The 19,312-nt window shown below is 43.2% G+C and overlaps 1 protein-coding gene and 1 pseudogene across 5 annotated transcripts in view; both read right to left on the bottom strand.

Moving 5' to 3' along the window:
* Window positions 1–19,312, bottom strand: part of LOC126248013 (regulator of G-protein signaling loco) — a 243,485-nt gene that overhangs the window by 96,245 nt on the left and 127,928 nt on the right. The gene's annotated exons all lie outside the window — the stretch shown is intronic.
* On the bottom strand, window positions 16,197–16,314 carry LOC126210224 (5S ribosomal RNA; annotated as a pseudogene).

The following is a 19,312-nucleotide window of genomic DNA, read 5'->3' on the forward strand; positions in this document are numbered from 1 at the left end:
AATCATGTTCAGGCTCCCCTTGACTTCATGCTACCACGTTCAGAAATTATGGTAGCAAAGTTGAAGCTTCTCACCATACTGAAATATCTAAGTCACAAACAGTATTGTTACAATATCCTGCGGATATGAGGTTATTATCAGTTGGCGCCACTAACTATGTTGGTCGAGTTTAGGCTTGCTCTACGCATCTACGTGACGCATTCTACGGTAACCAATGAGCGTTCGGTAATGTTTTCAGCACTTTGCTGTGAATGTCATACCCGTTATGGGCATTGAAATGTGATCGTAGCGAGTTATTTAGTGGATTTTTATTCCATTTGTTGCGATTTGTGACGGCAGATGGTGGTGGTAAGCGACAAATTCTGCACAAGCAAGCGAGAGAGACAATTTGCTGTGTACACGCTATCTCCAAGCGCGAAGCACGTGTATGTGCGTACTGTAACAGTCCCTTGGGACCGGCAGCAATGCAATCCCTGTCCGTGTCTCCAGCTGCGCGAATCGCTATCGTTGGTGGATCGGACTACAAAAGTAGGAAACCCAGTGCGATAAATGTAGCACAGCCATGTGACAAGTTTATACTCACAAAAGACGTGAAGGACAAAATGGGTAGCAGTAACTATCCAATCCTATCGAACGTTTTCCAGATAAGTTTCATGGAGGTAGCTCTCTATGGATGAGGTGCGTGTCTCCATGTGGCAACAGATGCGAATGAAAAATCCACTCCGTAGGCAAACTGACGAACTAGATGAGATACTGGGAATGCAGTACAGGAAATGGACTTTGTTTTAAATCTAGAGGGTCAGACGAATGCATTCGAAGGACGAGCAGGTGTTACCGCGAACACAGATTTCACTTGAGCAAACCGGATGGCAGCAGCTAAGATTAATAGCTGGCAAGTGCTCAAATGCAATGACCATAATGCAATTGCCCGCAAGCGTTAAGTGGCAACAATAAAGGGAGACAAGCAGAGGAAACCATGATTGGCCTAGATACCAAGAAAACAGATTGGGATGGCTTAACTGCCTTTATTGCAGCATTTCCAACGGAATCCCTTCCAATCCATTCAGACATTGGCAAGCAGCTACTACCCGAACTCTTATAAAGATCACAGGACATTTACATCCCTAAGAAAATGACAAACAGTCACGCTACAATCCTGTGGAGCCCAGAACTCTCCATCTTGGCGCGAAAGTAAGATCGAGAAGACGAGCTTATCTACGCACTTTAAACTGACCAGAGGGCACTATGAGGCTCCATGAATACAGGGCAGTTCAGATGCACTGCCACATGATACCAAAATGATACACTGGACGAAGTTTCTCCAGAGAAAATTACAATTTGACATATGGAGAAGGCTGTTTAAGTTGTCGACTGAAAAGATTAAGCGGTCCACAATTTGTACAGAGGATGCCGCTATGACGGTCGGATGGAACGAGCCAACTTAACACCAGCTAACTGCCTTACATCCTGATGATAATACACACACAGATTCTGAAAATAAATTCAAAGCTCCGAAACAAACTTGATAAGTAATATACAATTAAATGTTTGTGCTACCTTCTGCTCGGAAAGAAGTTGCTATCGCAATTACCAACCTCAAAACTAGAAATCACCAGGTTTACCATGAGGTCAAGGGGATGACAGATCCATCGATAGTGTCCTACTAGACACTATTACTAAACGAGGCATTACGAATATGTAGGACATCAGACAATTTGACTGTGATTTGCAAAAAAACTGTAAATGGTAAAAATGTGTAGTTCATGTTAGCTCCGTACATTTTAGGCTGTAAGTGGAAAATGAATAAACAATAAAAAATAAAATAAAAATTGTGTAAAGTTATATAATCCTAGTCATCTGTATAGACTTCCTTTCAGTGAGGTGTATAATTCTTTCTGACGCAATTTTCACAAACTTTTACATTAATTCGCAGAATGATGTTTTCTTAACAGGTATCAATCCGGTACCTAACTTTGATTTAGAATGGAGCGAAGTAAAAATCTAGAAAGGTCTGATAATCTACTTTCAGAAAAACCAGAGTTTGTGTGTGTGTGTGTGTGTGTATTTGCGGCAGCCAGCAGAAATATGTTTATAATCAGAGTGAAGTTATTTTTCCTTGACCGCTAGTTGTACACCGTAGAGGAGTTCTTTGCCACAAGTTATGAACATGCAATAGAACTCATGTAACCACGTAATTTTCAATAAAATGTGTGTAGAAGTTACATAAATAGCATGTTACACATCAAGTTCATTATGAACAGGAACTATGGAACATGTAACTAGCTCAATAATTGATTAAAATTGTTATAAAACAGAAAATGGCCATTTCATTCTCCAGATGCAAATTAATCGAAATGGTGAAACATGTCCAACGCATACATGTAAAAGTACATGTATAAGTGAGAGACAGGGGCATACTCGCTGAACGTACTCAATCTTCCATGTCGCACACCCTTCATTCGGTTGAGTTTCCGTGGTCAAGGAGTGTGCTTAGTTACGGTTAAAAGCGGAATTCCCAATATACGCACATCCCCCGCGGACGTTATCATGTATATCGATTACATCGTGACGTCTTATCACCAACTGACAGAGCATGGCAAAATTACCTCGTGAAGTAATGCGGGCCAAGAGTGGGCACTAGACACACTTTCTTATCACGATGGGCGAGTGAAAACGTTTGCCATGTGCCTGCAGGACCCGCGCTCTGAGACTTCCGTATAAAATTAATTACGAGTACAAGCAGTTCATCCATCCCGGGAATGCAGAAATCGACGTTTTTGGCTATTGTCGACATTAATAATTCCAAGACTTTCCACAACGGTTTACGTTTGGTGTCGGATAACAAATGATGAAAGAAATTACAAATTAATCATTTTCGGATTTTTTCTTTACTTTTACTGTAAAACCTTGCTTCTTGCCGAATTTCATGATTCTGTGTTGTCGGATTTTTTCCTTTAGTTGTCGTATGAAGCTTTACTTCTCGCCATATTTCATGATTGTAGGTCAAGGGGAAGTACCCTACAGATTTCGACGAGTGAGTTTCCGAGTCTCAAAATACGAAGCATAAATGGCTTATAGAAGCTTAAGCTCGTTACATCACTGAAGGACCGTAGCCCTGAGCATGTAACACAAATTTCATCTCTGTACATTAACACGCTCCTGAGAGAGAGAGAGATCTTAGCCGTCGGTCGGACGGACCGACGGACAACAAATTGGCCCTAAAAGCCTTCCGTTTTTATCGACTGTGGTACGGAACCTTAAAAATGATTATATAACATAGTACATCAATCCTGATGCTTCTATATAACGGTGAAAAAGGATGGTCATTCAACAATGGATTCGTAAGAGCTTTTTACCTACTATCCACAGCACCTAACTACAGGCAACCAATTTTCTAATGGTTCAAATGGCTCCAAGCACTATGGGACTTAACATCTGAGGTCATCAGTCCCCTAGACTTAGAAACTACTTAAACCTAACTAACCTAAGGACATCACACACATCCATGCCCGAGGCAGGATTCGAACCTGCGACAGTAGCAGCAGCGTGGTTCCGGACTGATGTGCCTAGGACCGCTCGGCCACCGCGCAGGCCAACCAATTTTACAAAATGTAATACGTGAGAAGGGAGTAAAAAATTCAGATTCACGAAGTAGTATCCTGTTAATTTTCGGCCTGTTAAAGGAACCATCGCTGTAAAACATAACACATTCGGACCACTTTTATTTACCCCACCCTGTATATCCGAGGGACGATCCATAACTAATGCAACATATTTTTTCTCGGCCAATTTCGGTTGAAAAAATGCGGAATTTGTTGTGGGACATCGTAGAATATTCTCACATCACCCTCGGCAATGTTGGAACGTCCGGACACACTTATTCTAGGAGACCACTGGATCAAAATCGAACACCTCGCTGCTCAGCTGGACATCTATTGGTAATGCTGACACCAGTTGGGGTATTCAGCGGTGTGTGCCTGACGGGTTTCTCGCCGCCAAACTGAAGACCATAATAAAGACAGCTCAGGACCATCTGCGCGGAATTGCTTGCGCGTTACGAGGCTGATCGTGACAATTTTTTCTGGAACATCGTCACAGGCGAGGAAACATGGATTCATCATTTCGAACCGAAAACAAAAGGGCAATCCACAGAGTAGCGCCAACCACCTCTCCTCTGAATTAAAAGTTCAAACCCGCTCTCTCAAGCGGTGAAGTCATGCGGCGGTCTTCTGGGGCTCTGAAGAGGTTATTCTGCTTGATCTCCTGCCTGGTGGTGCAACGATCAGCTCTGGAGTGTACTGCGCTACCCTCTGGAAATCGAAGAAACGACTTCAGCGTGTTCGTCACCACAAAAATGCGAATGAAAGTCTCCTGCTCCATGACAAAGCAAGGCGACACGCAAGTCTGCTCACCTGAAAGGAGCTCACAGAATTTCATTGGAGCGCTCTTCCTCATCCGCCTTATAGCCCGGATATCGCACCTTCCGACTTCCATCTGTTTGGTCTAATGATGCATTCTGCGGGAATCGGCACGTGAATTATGGGGAGGTTACTGCTGCAGCAAGACGAGTAGAGTGGTATCACTGCAGGATACAGGCCCTCCCAGTAACGTGGCGAAAGGCTGTCGCAGCTTCCAATGGTTATGGTCAAGGGTATACGTATCAAGCTGAGGTAAGGGATCGGTCTAGAAACGACAGAGTCGAAAGTTATGAGCGAAAGTCTTTGAGATACTTCTGCTAGTGAAATATGTGTAACGGCACCGTTGTTGATATGTAGTATGTGACAAAACAAGAAAAAGAAGTACACCAAAAATGGTTCTAAAAGGCATACCTTAACAGCTTTGAGGACTTACTCGGTAGAAGAGATGTGTTTCTCAATATACGAGATGTGTTTCTGCAAAATTGTATCACTGCACGACACATCGTTCAGGAGATATGACGTCATAAACATTGAGATTTAGAGTTTTGCGCCTTCAGCCATAAACGTTTTACATGTTTATCGTCAAGTATCTAGCGCATTAACTCGTTCTTAAAGTAATTAGACATCTGAACTCTTTTTACAGATGGGGGTACGATTCTTTAAAGAATATGGGGTCAGGATGATTGGTGATATTTCTAAGGTATTATTCTGTATACGCTGCGGCAGGTGCGGATCTAGTGGTATAAATATTTCTTCTGTTCCTTCCCTGCTTCTCTAGCTTTCGTGCTGTAAATTATTTTCAGCTAATGGTTCTTCAAGGTTTAGTTCGCAATAGGCAGCAGCCTGGGGTAGCAGTTACAGAGGCGCCGTTATTCGACATCAGACCTATCAACGAGACAGCGGCCTTAAAATTCGCAGCGCCCGCCGGCTATCGATTCTCGCCACAGCCATTAGCGCCCCCGTCACGTGGGTCCCGACAGCTGGACACGAAACGTCCTTTTTGCTTGCTGGTCACAGCCCGGCAGAGGGCCTCGTGTGCACCAGTGTGGGAACACCGCGTGGCGCGGTGCCTGCGTCACGTCTGCTGCACGCCGACGGTCGCGGTTCACGGAGGACTACGGGGGACCTCTTACAAAGCAGCATTCTGGACACGACAACAACACTGGTTGTAAGAAAGCCGAAGATTTGTCTAGTGGGAGACCTCGTTAATCATTTTACGATCAACAACAAACGCATGGATCACACGAATTGAGAAGCTAGTCTCTAGTCATTAACAAATAGAGAAGAAAATCTACGGCAAGTTCACGGGAACCCAGTCTCTGGCCCCAAGTCGAACAAAGAACACTGCATGTAGGTGCTAACTCTGACCTTTAATAGTACCTTGGAGAACTGTGAGATATGAGGGCGTGCTAAAAAGTAATGCATCCGAATTTTTTATGTGAAAAATATTAAAGCATTTTAAATAAAGCAAACGTTATTAACATTCTACATCTTTATTCTTCATGTTCTTCATTGTCTACAAACTTATTTTTCAACATAGTCACCCTGGTGACGAAGACATCTCTCCCAATCATAGAAGTGTTTCTTGATACCGTCACTGTAGCAAGTTTGACTTACTTGGTGAAGCCACAATCTCACCTCGCTAGCACCGCTTCATCTCTGTCAAACTGAAGTCGTCGAAGGTGTTCTTTAAGATTTGGAAACAGATGAAAATCGGATGGGGCCAAGTCCGGACTGTACGGAGGGTGATCGATGACAGTGAACCCAAGGTGTCGGATTGTTGCAGCTGTCGCAGCACTCGTATGTGGTCTGGTACTGTCATGCTGAAGGAGAGGGTGCTCGACGTGTGGACGAAGTCTTCGAATTCGAAACTCGATTGTAGCACTCTTGTTTCTAACGCATCGACATAGTTACGTTACACACCCTCATGCTACAAGCTACAATTCGGAACCCTCGAGCGGCAGACGGCTGCAAATATTTAGACATGAAGAATAAAGATGTAGAATTTAGATTAGATTAATTATTCATTCCATAGACCCATAAAAGAGGGAATCTTCCTGGGTGTGGAATATGTCAGATAAACAAATTACAAAAATGTAATTAGAAAAACTTGAGTTTCATTAATTTTAATGATCCTCAGTCAATAAATAGTAAAATTATGTACATGAATTACAATTAAACTTCTAATATTTACAGGTTTAATACTTACATATCCTTTCATTAAATCCATCACTCGGACATTTGCTAGTTTCTTGGCTATTACAACCAAGTATTGTCAAAAATTCAAGTAAATTATTCATTTCAGTGATCCTCAGTTAAGAACAGTCAGATTATGTACAAGATTTAAAATTAAACTTCCACTATTTACAGACTTAAGACTTACATCTGCTTTCCATACATCCATCATTCACACAGTAGGTAGCTACTTGGCTGTTACAACCAAGTATTGTCAAAAATTAAAGTATAATAAATTTTCATTAAAATTGAGTACTGCACTTGTTGAGAAACCCATGGATGGAATAGGAGTTTGCCACCAAAAATTCTTTTAAATTATGTTTAAATTGTGCCTTGTCTGAAACTGAACTCTTAATAGTTGCTGGTAACTCATTGAAAATATGCGTTGCTGAATACTGGACTCCTTTCTGGGCAAGAGTAAGTGATTTTAAATCTTTTTGTATATTGTTCTTATTCCTAGTATTGATACTGTGTACTAAGCAGTTAGTTGGAAAAAGAGATGTATTATTTATAACAAACTTCATTAAGGAATAAATATACCGAGAAGCTATGGTTAATATGCCCAATTCTTTGAATAGGTTTCGACATGATGTTCTTGGATTTACACTAATCATTACTCTTATTATACGCTTCTGTACTCTAAAAATTTTTTCTCTGCTTGTGGAGTTACCCCAAAATATGATACCATATGACATAATGGAGTGAAGATCACGCAAAATATGCCAGTTTTTTATATTTATATCTCCTATGTCTGTCATCATTCGCATTGCAAACACAGACTCGTTTAGGCGCTTTGGCAGTTCGTTAGTATGTTGCTCCCAACTGAATTTATTATCAAGTTGTAGTCCCAAGAATTTTACACTCTCAACTTCTCCTATTTCCATGTCATCATATTTTATACACACACCAGAAGGAAATCTCTTGGAAGTTCTGAACTGCATATAGTGGGTCTTTTAAAAGTTTTTATGACAGTGAATTGGCTATGAACCACTTATTAATGTCAGCAAAAATTTGATTAGCTGCCCTTTCTAAATTTATATTTGATTTACTATTTATTGCAATGTTTATATCATCTGCAAATAAGACAAACTTGGCATCTGGTAATGTAACAGATGACGGGTCATTAATATACTCAAGAAACAGTAGTGGACCTAGTATGGAACCTTGGGGAACACCACATGTAATTTCTTCCCAGTCAGATGATGTCTGATTGCCTACTGCTGAAGTGTTACGTAATGACACCCTTTGTTTGCAGCACTACCAGTGGCGCCATAATATTTTAATTTACTTAAAAGAATGCTGTGATTCACACAGTCAAACGCCTCTGACAGGTCACAGAATATGCCAGTTGCCTCTAATTTGTTGTCCAATGACTTAAGAACATTTTCGCTGTAAGTGTAAATAGCTTTCTAAATATCAGAACCCTTAAGAAACCCAAACTGTGACTCTGGCAGTATGTTATTTTCACTAAGGTGCTTAAGTAGACGCTTGAACATAACCTTTTCAAAGATTTTTGAAACAGCTGGCAAAAGTGAGATCGGTCGGTAAATGTTAAGAACGTCTGTTATATTCAAAAAGCTTTAACAGTTTCACATTAAACATTTGGAAGCATTACCTTTCTGCAAGCGTCGTACTAATGACGCTACGGAATAATAATAATAATAATAATAATAATAATAATAATAAAACCAGACCTTATTTCTATTTTGAATCCCAAAATTCTATTGTTGCTAAATGTCTTTTGTGGTAGCTCTCCCTTGCCCTTATGTTTTGTTTTGGAGCGACTATGGGCTATTGAAGTGTTCGCAATTGATGGCGACAATTACACTTTTACTGGCGGTAATTACTGTATAAAACATATACCTATAACCGTTAACAACGATGTTACACAAAACGTATTCGACAAACGACAAAGAACAAAATAAAGAGAATTAACAACGCTATATTGTTTCGCGGTAGATGATTTTATGTTTCACTGCTCGTGTTCCCCAGAACAGTGCTTTATATAAGCATTAGATTTCATTTTCATTAAGAAACAACGGAATATCTTCTTCAGACTAACTCATTTACACGAGAAACGCGGCTCTGTGCATTCACTTAGCGAGATAGCACAGTGGCTATGGCACTGGACTCTCACTCGAAAGGTTAGTGGTTCAAATCCCTGTCTGGTCATACAGTTTTAAGCTTTTTGTCGCTCTCCTAAATCGCCCGAGTTCGAACTCGTGCTCCGACTCTATCCACTCGTCGTCGATTGGACGTTATAACGCTAATCTTCCTCGATTCCTTTGCGGTGAGTAATGAAATTATATCTCGATTGACTGCTTCGAGTTTACCGACATTATGGTACTCAATGCAACCACTACCTCAACTAAATACTTAAAAATTTCATTTCACCTACGTGTCCCTAGAATTTTTCTAGCAGCATTCTAGCTTTTTTTATCGATCTCCTCAGGATAAAAACTTCCTTCTTAATTGTATACAGACATAAATGAAACTGATTACATCGTGAACATTTTGATCGAGCGCTACCATTTCCATGTCTTTCAGATATGTTGATTAAAATTTCATCCTTATGTGAGGTTATTTTCAATGAAGAAAAAAGCCATTCGTATAGAGGAAATGGTGAGGGTACATAATGGTTATTAGGTGTTTCTAACGCAACTGTAAATTTTCAAGTGGAAATGGGGGTAATCCGATGGGTTACAAATCTATATCACTGATGTCGATTTGCAGTACGATTTTGGAAAGTATACTGTGATCGACAGAATCTATTACCAAATAGTCAGAACGTATTCGGAAAATAATGAGTGCTATCTAAAAGGGATCTCAAACTGATTCTATATTTCTAGATTTCCTGAAGGCTTTTTGATACCGTTTCTCAAAGAGACCACATAGGATAGACAGTGGACTTCGAATAAGTTCAAAGAAGGGCAACTCGCTTTGAATTATCGCGAAATAGTGGGAGAGTGCTACGGACATATCAGGTGAGTTGGGGTGGCGACCAATATAATAATGAGCATTTTTCGTTGTGGCGAGAGTTTTTCACGAAATTTCAATCACCTGCTTTCCCGCTGAATGTGAAAACATTTTCTTGTCACCAACCTACATAGCGAGAAATCATCGTAATAGAATGAGAGAAATCAGAGCTATTACGGATATATTTCAGTGTTCTTTTTCCCATGCGCTGTTAGTGTGTGAAACGGTAGAGAAATAGTCTGGAGGTGGTTCGAAGAAACCACTGACAAGTACTTCAGTGTCCATTGCCGGATAGTCATGTCGATGTAGATCGCAGCATACAATACTTGGGCACGTGCAACTTATCGCCTCTTTGGGAGTTTGAGAAAAGAAGAATCACTGGCATGAGAAATATGGGAGCGTCATAGCGACAGATGGTACAGACAGTTGGTTGTAACGCGGCGACTGTAGAACAAGTGATAACGGGATAGATTCAGGACAACAGATAGGCAAGAACAGTAGGCCTGAGTCCTTTCAGAGGGACTACACCAGTAGGACAACTCAGGACTGTTCGGTTGACTAAGGAATATGTGGATGACGACAACGGAAACAGGTTTACATATATAAGATTGTCTCGAATACTTCGTTAAGTTATAGAACACAGTCTGTTGCCTCGACGGCGAGTGTTCATAGGGAGACGGGAATCGTCAGGAGTCCCCCCAGGGAAGTGTGACATGGCGACTATTTATGTGTAAATGATCTGGCATACAGGGTGGGCAGCAATCTGCGATTGTCTGCCGATAATTCTGAGGTGTACGGTAGTGTGTCAAAACTGAGTGACTGTAGGATGATACGATATGACTATGATGAATAGCAGCTAGCTCTAAATGTAGGAAAGTGTTTAATGTGGATGAGTAGGAAAAAGAAACCCGTAACGTGTGGATACAGCATTAGCAGTGTCCCGCTTTACAAAAACACGTCGTTTAAATATTGGGTCGTAACACTGCAAAGCGATATGAAATGGAACGAGCATGTAAGGATTGTAGCACGGAAGGAGAATTGTCGACTTCGGCTTATTGGGGCAATTCTACGGAAGTTTGCTTCATCTGCAAAGAAGACTGCGTATAGTACACTAGTCTGACCTATTCTTGAGTACATCTCAAGTGATTGGGATCACATTAGAGGAAGACATCGAAGAAATTCAGAGGAGGGCTATTAGATTTGTTACTGGTAGGTTCGAACAACACGCAAGTTACTGAGGTGCTTTGGAAACTCAAATGGGAATCCCTGAAGGGAACGCGACGTTCTTTTCGAGGAACACTACTGAGAAAATTTTGAGAACCGGCATCTGATGCTGACTGCAGAACGATTCCGCTGCCTCCAATATACAATGCGTGTAAGGGCAACCAAGATAAGATACTAGAAACCCTTGCTCCATTTGCGAGTAGAATAGGAAAGAAAATGCCTAGTAGTGGTACGGGGTACCATCCGCCAAGCGCCGGACGGTCGACTGCGGAGTATGTATACAGGATGAGAAGTATTTAAACCGATAAACTCTGGGAGGTTGTAGGGGATATCAAAACAAATATTTATCCCTAATGTCATTTTTTCCTATGAGGAGAATTTAAACCGGTATAGAAAGATTTCTCTGGCGGCAAATTAATTAAACCAACAAACACTTTTCCATTTTTATGACCAAGAGACAACACATTAACACAACCCATTTTCAATTACAGTAGATTTTCAAAAATGCCTCCATTGACACGTAAACAAAGGTTACATCGTCGGATCATGTTCTGTCTGACACGGGTAAAAACTCCAGGAGTTTCCTGAATTGTTCCTGCTGCTGCTACTATCCGGGCAACCAGATCCTCTTCTGATGCAACAGGAGTTGCGTAAACAAGGTTGCGCATCTCTCCCCACACAAAAAAGTCCAGAGCGGACATATCTGGGGATCGAGCAGGCCATGGTACAGGACCACCTCTGCCAATCCACGTTTCTGGGAACTGTCGGTGCAGGAATCGACGCATACGACGACTGAAATGTGCTGGCGCCCCGTCATGTTGGAACCACATGCGTTGTCTTGTAGGGAGCGGGACATCTTCCAGCAATTCTGGCAATGCTCTCGCGAGAAAATTGTAATAGTGCCTGCCATTTAATGGCCTAGGTAGCAGATACGGCCCAATGAAACAGTCCCCAACAACACCGACCCACACATTAACGAAGAACCGCACTTGACGATGGAAATATAGGATGCATTTCACACTGTTCCAGGTACCACAGCGAAAACTGTGCTCTGGGTGGATAATCAACTGGTTCCAAGTTGTGGACACGCTGTAAGCGAAATGGACGTAACAACTGCTCTCGAAGGACTGTTCTTACATTCGTCTGATTCGGTCCCATGTTACGTGCAATTGCACGAGTGCTGTTTGAAGGATCCCGCTCCACATGCTGCAAGACAGCTTCCTCAAATCGCAGCGTTCTTACCGTGCGACGGCGTCCCTGTCCAGGTAATCTGCTAATGACCCGGTCTCACGCAGACGTTGGTACACTGCAGCAAAGGTCGTATGATGCGGGATACGACGATTAGGATATTGTTGTTGATAAACCCGCTGTGCAGCTCGTCCGTTGTGGTGCGCTATGTAGTACGCACCAACCATATCAGTGTACTCTCTCCAGATGTATCGCTCCATTAGTAAACAGAGACAAAGCACTACTACACTGGTGGACAGCAGTTGCCTGCAACTGAAGAGCGTAATACGGCCTCCACCGGTTTAAATAATCCTCATAGGAAAAAATGACATTAGGGAAAAATATTTGTTTTAATGTCCCCTACAACCTCCCAGAGTTTGTCGGTTTAAATACTTTTCACCCTGTGTAGATGTAGATATAACAGAGGAGAGAAACCGAGTATGCGGCAGGACTGGGCGGTAGAGAGTTGGAAGAATGCGGCCAGGCGGAGTGTGGGAACGACGCGTCTGCGGCGCGAGGCAGCGGCGTGGAACTGCGGCCGCGGCGGAGGATGCGGCGCGCCCGGCCGCGGCCGCCGGCCACAGGCAGGGAGGCCGCCGCAGCCGCGGCTGCAGACGTGACCGGCCGACCGCTTCCGCTGCTGGTCCCGACAGGCCGGGATTACCCCGCTGCTCGCGCTAGCTGCAGCGTCATCATTAAGAGGGCCACTGTCTTCTCTGGAAGCGGTGCCACTGTTCCGCACCACTTGCTTACGCGACAGGAACAGCTGACTTGCCCAGCACGTCACAGGACCTCATCACGCTAAATTCCTGTTCACGTCACTGGAGAATCTCCCAAGATGGGATCTGCCTAATAGGGCGTGTGTTTGTCTGTGTGTAAAAAATGTCCTGGTTGCATCTGCATCTGTTTCCCATGACTCACTTTGCTCCAACTCGGTTTGTGATACTAGTTAGGGATAATGGTACACAATGAATCACTTTAATATTTCGTCTACATTTACACTGTCTAGTCAATAGTATTCGGACACCCATCAGTGGACATTAATAAGGGGTTTGTCCACCGTTCGCCTTTATAACGGCTTGAACTGTACTGGGGACACTTTCAATAAGCTGTCTGAATGTTTGTGTAGCAATGGCAGCCGTCCTTAATGAAAACCCGAAACCACGTAAGGTATAATCCGTTCATCATATGAATAAACCTGATGTAAACAAACACAAACGCGATGATTGGTCAGATGCCGCACCACACGTACACTGGTGTTGTTTCGCTATTGAAAGCAGGCCCTACTTATGTATTAGATATCTTATTACTAAGTTAAGTTAAATGAAACTTTTAAGATATTCAAATGTATTAACAGTCATCGACGTTTTTCTTAATCACCCTTTACCTACGTAGTTTTTATTTTCAAAATCGTGTACAGTCACAGCCTCTGCAGCGTTGTGCTACGATTGCCGTGCCCTTAATGCGCAGTATAAAAATGGCTGAGGTTGCTTTCTGTTCCGTAGTGAAGCACGTTCTTGGAACACTGTTAAAGCCGTCCGAAGTGGCCGAGCGGTTCTAGGCGCTACAGTCTGGAACCACGCGACCGCTACGGTCGCAGATTCGAATCCTGCCTCGAGCACGGATTGATGTGATGTCCTTCCGTTAGTTAGGTTAAAGTAGTTCTAAGTTCTAGGGGACTGATGACCTCAGAAGCTTAGTCCCATAGTCCTCAGAGCCATTTGACTTTGAACACTGTTAAAAAGTGCCGAGAAATAAGCTGTTCTCAATGTTTTTCATACATTTATGGAAACAACTGGCTTTGAAGTTTTCCCAGCGTTTATACACAGCAGTTAATATACAAACTCATGAAACATGTAGCGCAGTCGTAGCGTAACAGAATGTGAACCACCAACGGTTATTTGTGTGTTGGTTCAAATGTCTGTAGTGTCTTTTTGTTTCCTCGTTCAATTTCAAATACCTACATCTCGTAATTATAAAACTCGTCATCATTTTTTATGAATAATGCACGTCTTCTTGTTTCTAATTACAAATTGGACGTGAAATTGCTGTTTCCATTTCAAATATAAATTCTTAATTTTCGATGTTTTATGAAAGACTGTTCATAAAAGTTGTTTAAATTAAGAAAACATAAATTAATATTTAAGGCAAAAATGAAAAGCCAAATCCTCTTTATTTGGACTATGTCCATCGTTTTATACCACAGAAGTACATAAGTATCGTAGAAACACGAAAAACTATCATTTTTACAGCATCTAGCACATCATACAAATGCTGTATTTTTGCGTTTGCTTATGTACCATTACAATATGAATCCAACACAACTGGTCTGGAGCCAAGCAGCGGGATTAGGCCCGAGAAGTAACAAGACTGTTAAGCTGCCAGACGTACTGGAACTAACGCACGCAGCTTTCTCACACGTCACTGCCGAACGCTGGCGGGATATAGAACGACTCGTTATAAAAGAAGAAGAGAAAATGCTGCGTCTGGTTGGCTTTGTGGATTCTGCTGTTGATAGGCTCGTTATCAACGTAGCATATGACACTTCCAGACCTGAAATGTATTTCTCGTATTCGGATAAGGAAGGAGCTAAGAGATTACCAGACAACTGACTGTAAGTAATACCATCAGTGGCTTCAGTATTTAACCATACGGTGAAATCATTCAATACTCTCTTACGTTATACACAGCTTATGCAGAAAAATTAAGCTGTGGTTAAGCCAGGAATTTTCGTCATTCTTGTTTTTAATTGCAACAGTACGTTAGCTAAAAACGATAACATGTTGCGGTTTTCGTCTAGTCGTCTAAGGAGCGTATTGTGGGAGATTCGCAGTGTATTGTTTCATTCTGCTTAAACATTAAATGACATTCGAAATGTATTGCCCCTCTCCTCGTCTCTTTTTACGTGTGAAATGCAGATGGCCACGTCAGTGCAGGCTAGCTGTACCAGGTCCAAGTTAAAGGCGCCGGTATAGCTGTTGTCCCTTATTATCGCAAAGTCGATGTGCGCGTAATGCACACCACAAAAAAATGGTTCAAATGGCTCTGAGCACTATGGGACTCAACTGCTGTGGTTATCAGTCCCCTAGAACTTAGAACTACTTAAACCTAACTAACCTAAGGACATCACACACATCCATGCCCGAGGCAGGATTCGAACCTGCGACCGTAGCAGTCGCACGGTTCCGGACTGCGCGCCTAGAACCGCGAGACCACCGCGGCCGGCTGCACACCACAAAACGTACCCTTATTATCGTACCTGACAGTATCCAGGACAGCTTGGCTGCAGTCCTACGTGAAACGGAAATCCAATGAGGTTCCAGCAAACGCGGAAGAATACGTTGTCCAATGTTTAAATCAGGTTTATTCTTATGATGAACGAATTACAGAACTGCTATTGTCGCGTTAGCCAAATACAAACACTTCCATCGAATTGCCACAGGGTAGAGTGTCGTTCGACACTCCAAACCACTCGTTTCCAGTCACCCACTGTCCAGAGGCGTCGCTATTGTGCCTTCTCAGCGTGACTACAGAAACGTGTGGCTTATGAGGTGATGCTCGACCATTCGTTTCAACTACATACGAGCAGTCACTGTGCTAGCTGGACAACTGGTAGCGCTGTGGCACTCACGAGAGATTCCTTCCGCTGATCTCATGGATTGTTTACAACCATGATCCGCAATGGCCGACGGGCCCTGACCGTCAGTACATGAAGTCTGTCAGGTCTTGATTTAGCTGTTGTTATGTCTCCGCGTTTTCGCTTGACAGTCACATCGACGGTCGATATGTGTAGCTTTATGAGGGTTCAAATGTCTGTGATGGATATGTTACATAGGTGACGTACAATGACTAGTCACTGAGCTCCCCTGACCGACCCAGTCTTCCGTTATTGCTTCTCTACTAAAAAAACTCCTCCCGAACATGCCTTGAACGCCAACGGTGCCGACCGGCCGCCGTGTCATCCTCAGACCATAGACGTCACTGGATGCGGATATGTAGGGGCATGTGGTCAGCATACTGCTCTCCCGGCCGTATGTCAGTTTCCGAGACCGGAGCCGCTACTTCTCAATCATGTAGCACCTCAGTTTGCCTCACAAGGGCTGAGTGTACCCCGCTTGCCAACAGCACTCGGCAGACCGGATGGTCACCCATCCAAGTGCTAGCCCAGCCCGACATCGCTTAACTTCGGTGATCTGACGGGAACCGGGGTTACCACTGCGGCAAGGCCGTTGGCATTGTTTCTCTGCTGACAACACAATAATCCCCGATCTCCTTTTATGCTGGCGGGTCCGCCTTTCGTGGCCTCCAGTGGTGACTTCCGCATTACATAGGGGTGTCCGTAAGCTTTTGATCACACAGTGTAGACAAGTACACATATATTCTGCAATCCACTATACAGTGCGCGGTGAAGAATACTTTACAACGTTTGCGATTTTCTACACTTTTCCATTGTCGTACTGAGGAACAGTCTATATTCCTCTGCATGCGGCATCAACACACTAATCGTGCTCTCGTGATCCGTCTACGAGGTGAACAACGGTGCACGTCTTTCTGGAATACCAGATCTCTAAATTTACCAAACAGGGCTTCCCGAGAACAACGTCATGTTGCTCCCAAAAATTCCCATTCAAGTTCCTCGAACGTACTTCTTACGCTTTCCTGTGAGTTACACATGTTGGCTGGAAACCAACTGGAGTAATTGGAGAGTCAATTCTCAGACACTGGCTAATATTAAAGTGTCGGAAAGTGACGACAGAGGAAAGGAAGCGTGTGTACAATTGAATAGTTCTATTCCAGTGAAACAACGAATGCACTAAGGGGCGAGAAGCAGTAACTGGAGTATAAATGGAGAAACTATTCCTTGTCAGTGGCCTAAAGGAGGGGTGAAACATAATAGGAGAAAGGAAACATAGGCATCATTGCATACGTTTGTTACAGTGGAATAACAGGTTCAGAAATGTGTACGAAGTCCTAAATACGTTTCTGAAGTAAATATAACATAAGCTGTGTGAAATAATTACAAGTTTGACTATCCGACCGCGAATGACTAAAAGGACTTATTAACCGCAAACACTGTTTGTAATTATAAAGTAGAGCATCTGTAACTTTAAGAGCTTTCTATAAGTCATTTTTTACCTGTAGCAAACCGCCTGTAGCAAAAATATAGGTTCTAGACGAATTAGTATCTGTAATAATAAATGGTTAACTACCTGGTAAAGTAAGTGGCTAACCACTTAGAACTTCAAGATGTTCAGAAAATGAAGTGGAGTGGGCTTATTTTTCTCAGAATTTCCATTCTTTAAATCAAATACCAAGAACAACGTCCTACAGAAGAGGATGCATTGTTTAAATAATTTTGTAGCTTACTGTTTGGTCAGCACTAAATAAAATCTCAAAAGTGGTACAATTTAGGCATCTTTCCCCATGTACATGACTAGCAGTTCTACACGCCGTCTTTAAACTTTAGCTAGTAGCTATTGCCTAGAATAACAACAACAACAAAAGAGAAATTCAGTTAAAAATCAATAGGCAGAGCGTCACACAAAAAGATCACTCAAGTCTCCGCACAGCTCCGCATTCCCGCCTAATGAACAAAAAAAACGAGCGTACGGAATATAAGACAAGCTGAATGAATGGACTGACGAGTTCTTAGCACACAGAATACATCATGTCATTCTCAGAGGTGAGACATCTTAAGGCGTAGAAGTAACTTCGGGCGTATCCCAAGAGAGGGTTACAGGATCACCACTTTTCACAACTTACACTGTCACACTAAAAAAGTGAAGCACCCAGTAGACCATGACAATGTAACTTCGCCCACGTACACACCGTAGTCGGGAATGTAAATGATTGAGCTGCAGTTCTCTATCACAGGTAGTGCTTGGTGGTGTTAGTGTTTAGTGTTGTTACCAGGCCTGGTGGTGTATTTACCAGACATGAACAACGTCAGACGTTGAGTGATGACTGTAAAAGAAACTAGATGCCGCATACTCGTGTGAGACTGTTATCAGCTCCTGACAGAGTTTGGAAAGGTCCTCAATGTGTGTCTCCATCTGGCCGAATCGTGCAATGTCCAATGTCCAGATTTATGGGGCATCTGGCTGCGACAGTCGTCCAATGCTGGACTTCAATAAACCCGTCGACCACATCTGACCACCACAAGGCAGGATCGCCGTGTTTTGTACCAAGCACATCGTAACCACTTCACATCTGCGCCTGCCAACCGAGAACAAGTAATGGACTCCCTGCAACGTCTTGTGTCATCCCGCACTACTGATCGGACACTAGCAGTAGCCGGAATAGAGAACTATCGTCTCACGCGGAAGCTGCCGTTTATCACTACACCAGAAACGGCTGCGTTTGGAGTGCTGCCGCGACTGGACCGCATGGACCGATGAATGGCGTCAAACTGTATTCAGCGATGAATCGTGGTTATACACTTCAATGTTTTGAAGAGACAGAGCGGTGTTACCCCTGGCATCTTGGTGTAGGGAGCCAGTGAGTATGGTTTCAGGTTACAACTGGCAGTGATTGACGGAATTTTGATGGCCCAATGATGCCACACGGACATCCAGCGTCCTCATGCGTTACCTCTAATGCGACAGTATCGTAGTGCCATTTTCCAACACGACAATGCTCGCCCCGACTTGACGCTTCTTTCTATGAATTGTCTATGTGTTGTTCAAGTACTCCCGTGGCCAGCAAGATCCTCAGATCTGTACACGACGGAACATGTGTGGGACAACATCGGACGTCAACTCCGTCCCAGGGCCAGTAACCAGGGTATCAACGACCAGATACAACACTTGTGGGCCAGCTAGACTCAGGAGAGGATGCAACTGCTTTATGACACCCTACCAATCCGGATCAGTCCTTTTAGCCAGGCCAGGAGGGATCAACTGAGCTCATACTACCAAAGGTTAAAAATACTGTGCAATTGTAAGGTTCTTTTATTTAGAACACGATCGGTTTCGGGATCTTATACGCCAATCTTCAGGTGTTGTTAGTTCGTGCTGTGACCCGGAGCGTCGCGGTAACTAGTACAGACAGGATGCGGAGTGCTCTGCGCTCGCCGGTAATACACCGCGTCCTGTGCTAGTCCACCGGGGTGCTCGGGGTCACAGCAAGAACTAATAACACGTGAAGATGGGCGTATAAGAGCCGGAAACCGGTCGTGTTCTAAATGGAAATGCCGTGTGGCTAGGGGCCTCCCGTAAGGTAGACAGTTCGCC

This window comes from Schistocerca nitens, chromosome 1, assembly GCF_023898315.1.
Source record: "Schistocerca nitens isolate TAMUIC-IGC-003100 chromosome 1, iqSchNite1.1, whole genome shotgun sequence".
NCBI classification, from domain to species: domain Eukaryota; kingdom Metazoa; phylum Arthropoda; class Insecta; order Orthoptera; family Acrididae; genus Schistocerca; species Schistocerca nitens.